Source organism: Hyaena hyaena, unplaced genomic scaffold (assembly GCF_003009895.1).
Source record: "Hyaena hyaena isolate Hyena2069 unplaced genomic scaffold, ASM300989v1 scaffold_251, whole genome shotgun sequence".
Classification (NCBI taxonomy): Eukaryota; Metazoa; Chordata; class Mammalia; order Carnivora; family Hyaenidae; genus Hyaena; species Hyaena hyaena.
The window spans coordinates 2,228,097-2,238,841 of record NW_024080883.1 but is presented as its reverse complement, the minus strand read 5'-3'; the positions used below and the strand labels follow the sequence as shown (position 1 = coordinate 2,238,841).

Sequence of the window (10,745 nt, the reverse complement as noted above, 5' to 3'; positions counted from 1 at the left end):
TTTTCTAATATTTGGTCTTTGACATCAGTTCCTGATGCAGGGTTCATAAAAGCCTTTAATTTCCTGGGTGATACAAATGTCTTTTGGTCTGAGGAGATGGCTCCTAGATGGGAGCTGGTCGCTGGAAAAACCACACCATAACTAGAAGCTTAGAATTTTCATCCCCAGCCCCTCATTCTCTAGTCATGGAGTTAATAACTGATGATGCCTACAAGATGAAGCCTCCATTAAAATCTCAATAATATGGGGTTCACAGAGTTTTCTGCTTGGCGAACACACCGATGTACCAGAGAAGTACACTCCAACTCCACAAGGACAGAAACTAATGTGCTTGGGACCCTCCCAGATCTATTCTAGCAAATTAGTCAAACCTGGGGAGGAGGTCATGGGAACCTCTGATTTACAGCCTATGGGTCAGAAGCACCAGTGACAACCTGAACTTGCACTTGGCATCTGAAGAGGGCTGAGAACAGTCTTGTGGGGCTGAGCCTCTACTTAGGTGATATGATCCTATCTCCAGGTAGATAGGGTCAGAATCTGATTAAACTGTAGGGCACCCTGATGGTATCATAGAAAGTTGCTTGGTGGGGGAAAAGAAAACATTATTTTGGAAGTAGAAGTGTGCTGAGTGTGGCAGTCATATGAGAGTAAAGGAAAAACACAGGAGGTAGACTAGGGGTTTTTCCTAAGTAATATCCCACTTCATCTCTCTATCAGCTGCACGGTTCATACATTATAGGAAGAGATTCTCAGGACAACAGACTGTAGATCCATAATTTTGATCTCTACTTCTCAGACTCATGTGCCAAATGATATTCTTAAGAAAATATTCTATAGTTAATTCTACATGCTTGCCTCACCAGTTGGATTGTAAACTTCTGGAAAACAGAAGTCAAACTTCCTTGGTTTATACCTAGCACTTTATAGCATCCAGTACATTTTTGGGGCATAACTGGATGCTCTAAGAAATCATTTTTTGAAAATATGCTGAAGTATCCAAACATGTCTAAATCTTTTAGGACAACAGAAACAGGGGAGAGTTGTTCAAGTGAGTGTTAAACATATGATGGTGGATCTACTAAAAGAACAAGAAAAAAATCATCCCTACTTTTGAGTTAAATAATGGTAGTGAATTAGATGAAAAAGGTAACACATTTTATTTCAAGGTGGAAACAATGAAAACATTTGACCAATGTAATCAGCGAAGTATTTATGATATTCACCAGATAAGGCATTAGGATAGATACCCTGAGTTTTTTCTAATACAGTACAATGAACTACCATGTACTGAACATCGTGCTAGATGTGTCTGAGATAGAGGTGCAGAGATGAACAAAACAAAGTGTCTCTCTTCAAAGAGCACCAAACCTAGCATGACCAGATTAAAGTACAATATGGTAATCTCTTTCCTTGGAGGATATACAGATACATTTCAGACTGGAGGGAAAACTGAGCTGGAATCAGATTTTAGAAGAAGTCAATGTAAGCACTCTTGAACAAATCAGGAAAACTGAAGGGAAAGCAATATTCTGAGCTACAGTTAATAAATCATCCTTATTTGCCTGCGAATGAGGGGCTGCCTGGGAAAGAGGATACTTTAGGGCTAAAACCAGGTAAATAATGGACACTCTGGGACAGTTGATTATCCTATTAGAAGCAGAAGGAACAACCTCATCAAAAGATAAAAGAAAATATAGGTATTTATAAACCTGAAGAATTCCAGAGTTCTGGAGCATACATAAAAGACACAAGCAGTAAACAAAAATGTAGGGAGCTAATCTCTCTAAAGTCACTATGTGTCATACAAAGGAATTTGGAGGATAATTTTAAATCCATGGAGGGGCACCTGGGTGGCTCAGTCGGTTGAGCGTCTGACTTAGGCTCAGGTCATGATCTCTCAGTTCGTGGGTTCGAGCCCCACGTCGGGCTCTGTGCTAACAGCCAGCTCGGAGCCTGGAGCCTGTTTCCAATTCTGTCTCTGTCTCTCTCTCTCTCTGACCCTCCCCTGCTCACGCTGGCTGTCTCTGTCTCAGAAATAAATAAATAAATAAATAAATAATTTAAAAAAATGTTTTTAAAAAATCCATGGAGAACTATTGAAGGTTTTTGCTGAAAGGAGTGAAGTGTTCTAATTTGTCTTTGGAAAGATCATTATGACTTCCTTGTGGAAGATAAGTTAGAAAACTAAGACAAGGGGAAGTGAACTGGCTAAGAACTTGCTATATCAATTCATGAGAAAAAAAAAAGATGAAAACATATATGGCAGCTTTTCCAAAAAATAGAGAGGTAAATTCCAGAGATATTTGGACAATGGAAACAATAGGATTTAAACACTTACGTATGAAGGTCAATAACGATTCCCATGTTACTGGTTTAACAGCTCAACAGGTGGAAGTTTCATTCATCAAGAATAGAAATAAAAAAGAGAACAGACTTTAAAGTGGAAACACGTGGAAAGGGGAAAATAATGAATTCTGCTTGATTTGTTGAATGTAGGAGTCCCATAGAGGATCCTAGTCAAAGCAGTAGCAGGTGAACATTTTCAGTATAGTTCTTATACAGGTGACTGAGCTCTAATACCGAGACAAATAGAAACTGCAAGCTACAGTGTATCCAGGAACAAGGGAGGGAAGAGTTTTTGGAAGGAAATGATAGGTCAGTTTCAAAAGCTGCAGGAAGATCACAATAAGTTTGAAATGTGTTAAAAGACCTTGGTGATTTGGAGCAAATTAGAGACCTTTTCCAGAGCAGGCTTAGCGTGGAGATTGGTGACTAAAACTTTACAACAGTGAGTAAAAATGCCAGAGAGCAAGGAAATAAATTATAGGCTAATCTTTCAGGAAGCTTGGCTAAAATAATACAACATTTGGCTCCTGCCTCAAAAAAGTGACATTCTGTTAGAAATTAAGAGTCATCTAGCCTCTGCCAACAAACTCAGCATTTTTAGGCATCCCTCAACACTCTATCATACCTGTGGCTATTAAATTCTACAATAAAATGTGTTTAATGACAGACACCCCCCTCAAAAACCATCATTTTTTGCATCATATTAATATATATTATAAATCAAGGTTATGGTCAGTTCAAGCTTCAACTCTGCTAAGAAAAAACTAACATTGCTTATGGTGTATCTTAAGCAATGATAAGTGGTACTACTACTGAAAACAGTCCATGAACAATTCTAGAAGCAAAAAAATGAATTTTCCAAGTGATTTATGCAGCTTAAGGTCCTAAAAAATGTACAGTACAACAAATTATTTGGAGTCCTAGTCAAAAAACAAACTGGAATCTGTAAAAATTGAAGCAATTTCAAAAATTGAAGCTCTTCATTTCTAGAGATGGCAGCTCCCCAAAAATCCCAAATGAGATTTTTCTCCAACCTAAGTCATTAGAATTATACTTTTGGTAAGTTGTCCCCAAATCTGCCCTTATTATCAGATTATAGAAATCTGAATAGGCTCTACCGTGGTAACAAACAACCCCAAATTTTCAAGGACTTAAACAGGAAAGATATGTTTCTTACTTATATTACATGTCTGTAACAGGTCACCTGGGTGCTCTGCTCTTCATAGCCCTTCAGAAATACAGACTCACAGAACAGCCACCATTTCAAACATCACAGAGCAAAAAGTCTTGCAATCAGCCAGGATAACAAATGTCATCTTCACTCATAAATATTTAGCTAGAACCAGTCATGTGGTCCAAACCTGAATATAAAAGGACCATGGAATTAAGGAATTCAATTTTATCATGCACCCAAAAGCTGAAGAGACAGACACATTGGGAGAATTTTGTTAATGATTACCACACATTACAATGATTAGACCCATATCTTCCCACAAAGTGTAAACACACACAAAAATACACACATATAAATGTGTGTGTATGTGTATTAATGAGAAATGTATGCTATAGCTTCCAGTTTTTAAGAGTCCTGGGTGAGGACCACCTTTGAGTATTGTTTCTATGTCACCACACTAACATTTTACTTTACTTATCTACTCAGATGTCCTAATCTAACCAGGAACTCTCAAGAAATCCAAGGCAGAGTTTTAAATATTACTCTAAGTGGGGTTATTTGCACACACAAAATGAATAATGACACCCAAGGAGACATCATATCTTTTTAAAGTATGAACAGAAAAATAAAATTATTTTCTATAAGGATAATTGGGTACAATGCTGCTGGGGAGATGCAATTTCTACATTTCATTGGAAAGAGCACCCTTCTTTAATAAAGGGATAATCAGAATTTATTTTTCACTTGGGAAGACAGAAAGAGAAAGGGAATGTTTTCATGGGCTCCTACTGCCACAAGCCTTCTCCCCGAACAATTCCCTCTAGCTATATTTTTAATTGATTGGCTCCTTTCCAGACATTTTTACATTATGCAGTGAAGCAGGAGAAGAATGCAATGTTTTGACCTTGACCTTACAATAAGAATTTCTTCACAAGTTTTTTCCTAAGCCTGTTGATTCCCAAAGCCAGGCAAGCTTTCTTTTGCTGTGATCAGATATTTCTTCAATAAATTCAGAATTGTTAGCAATTACAATTACAAATTAATTATGACATAAAATTATTAATGGCACATTCAGGAATTTTGCTTGTATGTTCCTACCAATAATGTTTGTTAAAACATTTTCCATGTAATTGCTTCCAATCTCTCTTGTTCAGTCATTCTTGTTCTATCATCTCATTCACAATGATTTTTTAAACTAAGTCCCACTGATAGTTCTATGATAACATTGGTTTCCTCTTACTAATTTATTCAGAGCCAATGAATATGAAGCAATCCTTTTCCTAAAGCAAAATCCTGCCTTTTAGAACAAACCTTCTTTTTTGTGTGTGATTTTTATTTTCGAAACCAGGACATTTCTCTGAGCATCTCAAGGAAACAAGTTTCTAGAGTCAGTCTTCCCTCTCTCTTTGAACTTGTAAACTGAATCAGTTCTCCCCTTAGCTGCCCATTTGGTACTAGATGTTTGTGGTTCTTGCACTCTTGTAGATTTAGGTGTAGCCTAAATTTGTATAAATCCCTTAAGCAACATTGAGTAAATGATTTGACCAGGTAGCTCTTCTTAAGGGTAGACTTATTTTCAAATTAAAGCAAAATAGCCAAAATTAATCCCTGCCCCCAACATTAAAAAGTTAAATAGGGGCACCTGGGTGGCTCAGTCAGTTAAGCATCTGACTCTTGGTTTCAGCTCAGGTCATGATCCACGGGTCAAGTCCGAGCCCCATATTGGGCTCTGTACTGACAGTGCAGACAAGCCTGTTGGGATTCTCTCCTTCCTTCTCTCTCTGCCCCTCCTCTGCTTGTGCTCTCTGTCTCAAAATAAATAATCAAACTTTTAAAAAAAGTTAAATAGGTCTGTTCCCCATGTGCACGTAATTTTAATGAAGCCTAAACTTCAGGACCTCTCATTTGGCCAAGGCCCAGAGAAAAGCCCTAGCATAGCTGTACTCTTCATAATTATTCTTTCCCTTAAAGAGGGCCCTAAAGCTGTTATTTGCTTAAGGTCGCACAAAATCTGGATCTATCCTATATGTCCTATTAAAATTAGATGCAACTCCTTCTTGATCATTGCAAGATAGATAAAAAGAAATAGTCAAAGAAAGAGGCTTTTCTCATTTTTGAAAGAATACTATGTAAAATGAACAAAATTAGGGGTATGCCAATACCTGAGAATGTGATCAAGTTAATAAACCCAAGTGTTAAAAGAGTAGAATATTTTAAAGATGTACTTGCCATGGAAACCTGTGTAACAAAAAATATTATACATACAAACTGAATTATTTATATTGCTTTTAGTGTAAACAGATGGCGAGTTCTGTCTTCTTTTTACTACCTTTAATGTTAAATTTAAGGATTGCAAACGTTTCTATAACAGTAACCCATGGAAGCTCAAGGCCCAGACAGAACCAGAACTAATCAAGGCAGCAGGAAGAGCTTTAGTGAAATCACAAAAACAGAATTCCCACAATGCAATTCAATGTCTCTAAGGTGGTAATCTCTAAAACAGCAGTTCATAACCTTGGAGTTCGAGTCTCCCTTTGAGACTTTAATGTACACCATGGATGTTCCATCCAGAAAAATGCATATTCATATCGCATATAATTTCAGGGAGTTCTTGGACCTTAGTTCATATGGCAATAGGACTTAGCTAAAAAAAACTTCTGATTTATCATCTAGAAATTCTTGTATATTATATTCCTTGATTTCAACAGAATGGTATCTAGTGGCCATATCATTATTTTGGTTCTCTATATATGAAAGACACAACATTCCTTCTAAAAAACCTTTATAGAACTTACTGCAAACAATCCTTACATGTGACTATGACCCAGACTTTCAATTATTTTCTTTGTTTACTTAGTTGAAAGCAATAATCTCTCTTTTATTCTTGACTATAAGAAATTAGTTCTGTAACATAAATGAGACCAAAAGAAAGAGAACAGGGCAGGAGAGGCAGAGAATGTAACAGGATTCACACTGCCCAGAGATGGAAGGAAAGGCAATACTGCCAAGACCAGCCTGCCTCACTAAACCTCTTTGGTGTGTGGCATCCCTGTGTTGAATGAGATTTTTGGAGTTTTGATGAATGCTGGAAGTGAGAGGAGATAGAATCAAAAGCTCGAAAAATTAAACAACTTACTTCTTTGGTCAGGAGTTCATCTCCCTCCTTGCTGGGCTGCAACAGTCTTCCTGGTCTCATCAATGAGCACTGAGGGATTTATACCCTGGAATTAGTCTATCAAGAAGCATCTTAGAAAGTTTCTCCCCATGCCTGGCACATCATGTCTACTACCCAGGTGTTTGCTTGGTTTCTCTCCTGATATAGTGCAGGGGCTTATGCTGCTGGGTATAGGCTGGCCTTATTCTCTCACCCTGCCCTACTGTTTTCATGATTTTTTTTATTGTTCTTTTCCTTGACTTATTCTACAATAATTATCTCCCTTTGCTCCTGCCAAGTTGGTGACTGCCTTGCTATGGATTGTAACTCCATGGTGTCCCCAATCCTTAAATGCCTCCTTGATTTCAGTCTACTTTCTTGTCTGACTCTCAGTGGTACTAGCATGTGGACAGTCACACTCAGTCCATTCAAGACACCCAGGGGCACACACTCACTCACCCTCATAAGCAGCCACACCCAGGCCCCTGCTTCCACACACTTACTCATATGCAGTCCTGCAATTTACAGTAACCCGGCCTCACTCATGGTGCTTACTCACACAACCATCCACAACAGCCCCACTCATTCACATTCCTGCTCGCTGCCACAGCATCCTACTCATACTCCTCCACACTCACAACTAGTCAGCCCACTGACTTCCATTCAGTCTTGCTCAGTCTCACTCAGCCCCCAACACACTCAGACTAGTCAGCTCACTCAGTCATTCACTCATACACAGTCCCTCTCCCTCATAAACTCGCAATCCTACACACTCAGGACAGAGTGTCCTTTCATACTCCATGCTATTTGCATTCTTCATATTCACACACCCACCCATATCCTGTCACAAAATGTTCCAGTTCAACCCAGTCACACCTAGTCCCACTCAGCAGTACTCACACCTGGTCCCACACAGTCCTACTCATACCTGGTCCCATTCTATCCTATTCATTCTCAGTCATTTTCTATCACACTCATCCAAACTCATTAACAGAGTCTCTCCTCTTGCACTCACACTTGCTCATCTTCAGCAAATCATGCAGACTTTCCCTGTCATATACAAGCTGTCTTTTTCCAGGGTTCTATAACAAAATACCATAAATCAGTGAATTGATAACAATGAACATTTACTTCTCACAGGTCTAGAAGCTGGAAGTCCAAGATCAAGATGCCAACAGACTTGGTGTCAGTGAAGGTTCTCTTCCTGATTCATAAAAGATGTCTTTTGCTCTGTGCTCACATGTTAGAAGGGTAAGGGGGAGCTCATGAGTCTCTTTTATAAGGGCACTAATCCATTCATGAGAGACTAAGCACTCCCAAAGTCCCCACCTCCTGATACCATCGCATGAAGGGTTAGGTTTCAACATATGAATTTGAGGGTGGACACACTCAGTCCATAGCACAAGTATACTCATACACTCACACCTAGTCACTAGACTCATGTTCAGAAATTCCCAACCCCCTTCACAAAGGCATTCACTCACGCTCACTTGCAACCCATGCATGTGGGCACACACACCAAGTTACAACACACACATACTACCAAGCCCCACCATACACAAGTTCACATGCTGAGTTATACCCATTCATACTCATACAAATATCCAGTGCTATCCCTCATCCCACCTACCCATTCTACCCTCCTTCTCTCACACTTAGTCACAGCTTCATTCACCTACCTTCCCTCTCCCCACCCACACTGCCATCCATCCCCAAAGTCACTCACTCCTCCAGTGGCTTGCTCAACCAAAGGGCTGCTGCACTCCATAATACTTTTTCTTCCACAAATATTTTTTTTCACTAAACAAGAAAAAAGAATGGCACAGTAATAGTCTCCTCTTTTTTCTAAGTTTTTTTCTTGAATGGTATCCCTTTTCATTTAGGTGTTGAAAAAACAGGCCACCTGTCCTAAGAGAAGGGAACTTTAAGTTTTGAATGACCTAAAAAGCTTTCTTGGGATGAAGTTGAATTCAGCTAGGAAAACAACACCCACATTGTAGTTCAAAAGAGAAAAGTGAATGCAGGGACCTAGTTCACAAAGGAGCTGGAAGCACTAAAAAGCTTTCAAGGGACAGTGAAGCAATTCTAGAGAGATGAGTTATAGAAAGCCACTATCACCCTTAAGGCTGGAAAGACAATGGGAAGAAGTAGTGTATTAGTCAGGGTTCTACAGAGAAACAGAATCTAGGAGGGAGGGATAGAGGAAAGAAGGAAAAGAGAGAGATTTTAAGGAACTGGCTCATGTGATTGTAAGGGCTAGCAAGTTGGAAATTTGTAGTGCTGGCTGGCAGCCTGGGAATTCAGGTAAGATTTGATGTTGTGGTCTTGAGGCAGAATTGCTTCTTCTTAGAGAATTTAAATTTTTCTCTTAAGGCCTTCAACTGACTGGATGAAGCCCACTCACATTATGAAGGGAAATCTGCTTTACTTAAAGTCAGCTGATGGTACATGTTGATTATATCCACAAATACCTTCACAGTCACATCTAGTGTGTGACGTAACAACTGGGCACCACAGTAGAGTCAAGCTGACATGTAAAGTTTACCATCACAGGTCGTGTTACAGGAGCTCAGGGTAGAGGTCACCCAGTAAGAGCTGTCCACAGAGGACGAACAGCCAGAGCTGGACACTGAGGCAGGCAGAAAGACACACACAGGTTCTCCCTCTTCAGGGGGAGACTGCTCTCCAGTCTACTCCAGCATGTTACACTGTCCTAACCTAACTGAAACCAGTTGGCAGGAGGTCTAGGAAATGTCATTTGCAAGGGTCCACACCCTTGGAACAGAGGAGAGAAGGGAAGGGTAGGAGTGGATCTAAAAGTATCAGAAAGGACTGGCTTTGTAGGAGTATGAGTTCTAGTTCTGTGGCATGTTTGATTTCTAAAAACCAGGTGCTATTTGACCAAGAAGGAGACATGTATATGAAGTGAAAACATGCAAGACTAAACATAAAACAACCTTAGCTATGCTCTTCTCAGAAAACTAGAACCACCTACCTTCAAAGAACCCCTGGGACCTGGGTTACAAACAGGCTTTGGGGAAACAAAGGTATTAGTGGGCCAACCGGAGTCCAGTTCCCTCTAATCCTGTGTTGTAGGAAGACAGACAGACATGCTTTTGAACCAAACAAGCCTCCTGTGAGGACATCCTTGATTTCACTGGCAACTAGGTGAAATGATCCTCCAAAATTACCATTCCCTCAGTGTCCATCAGATTGCCAGGAATACAGGAGATAAACAACAACAACAAAAAAATGGATGAATGACTTCTTTCACATTTTTTTTTTTATTTTTTGTGTTTAATTTTATTTTCTGTCAAGATGCTTGCTCAGGACCCTCCAGTGATCCCATTATCTTCCTACACCTCCTAGGGAAGATATGTTCATACCCTGGAGAAGGGTATGTGCAATCTGTAGAGATCATATTTATGAATCCACAACCTATAGTTTTGTCTTGATGAGGTAAAGATCTCTTTTATCACTAATATCTTTTCCAAGAGAGGGACTTAATTATGCTGTTATCTATACAGTCACACATATCTTCAGGTAACCAAGAGGGTAACCAAGGAGAATTTCTTCTCCTTAAAACACTCCAGAAGCTCTAGAAAAGAATGCAGCACAATATTATAGTCAATATTAAACCCAGTGACCTATACGATGCAGAAATCTTTCATATAGGGGGTACCTGACTGGCTCAATTGAAAGAGCACGCAACTCTGATCTCAAAATTGTGAGTTCAAGCCTCATATTTGGTATAGAGACTGCTTAAAAATAACTAAACAAACTTAAAAAAAAATTCTGGGGCATCTGGCTAGCTCAGTCAGAGGAGCCTGCACCTCTTGATCTCAGGGTCATGAGTTCAAACCCCATGTTGGGTATAGACATTACTTAAATAAAATGTAGAAAGAAAAGAAGGAGGGAAGGAAGGGAGGAAGGGAGGAAGGGAGGAAGGGAGGAAGGGAGGAAGGTAGGAAGGAAGGAAGGAAGGAAGGAAGGAAGAAAGAAAGAAAGAAAGAAAGAAAGAAAGAAAGAAAGAAAGAAAGAAAGAAAAAGAAATATCATATATAGACTCTT

The 10,745-nt window shown here is 39.4% G+C and overlaps 1 non-coding gene across 1 annotated transcript; it reads left to right on the top strand.

Annotated features, from left to right (window-relative positions):
• The first annotated feature begins 1,844 nt into the window (after nt 1-1,844).
• On the top strand, nt 1,845-1,929 carry TRNAL-UAG. Its single transcript has one exon. It is a non-coding gene; the product is annotated as a tRNA-Leu (tRNA).
• Nucleotides 1,930-10,745: the final 8,816 nt, after the last annotated feature.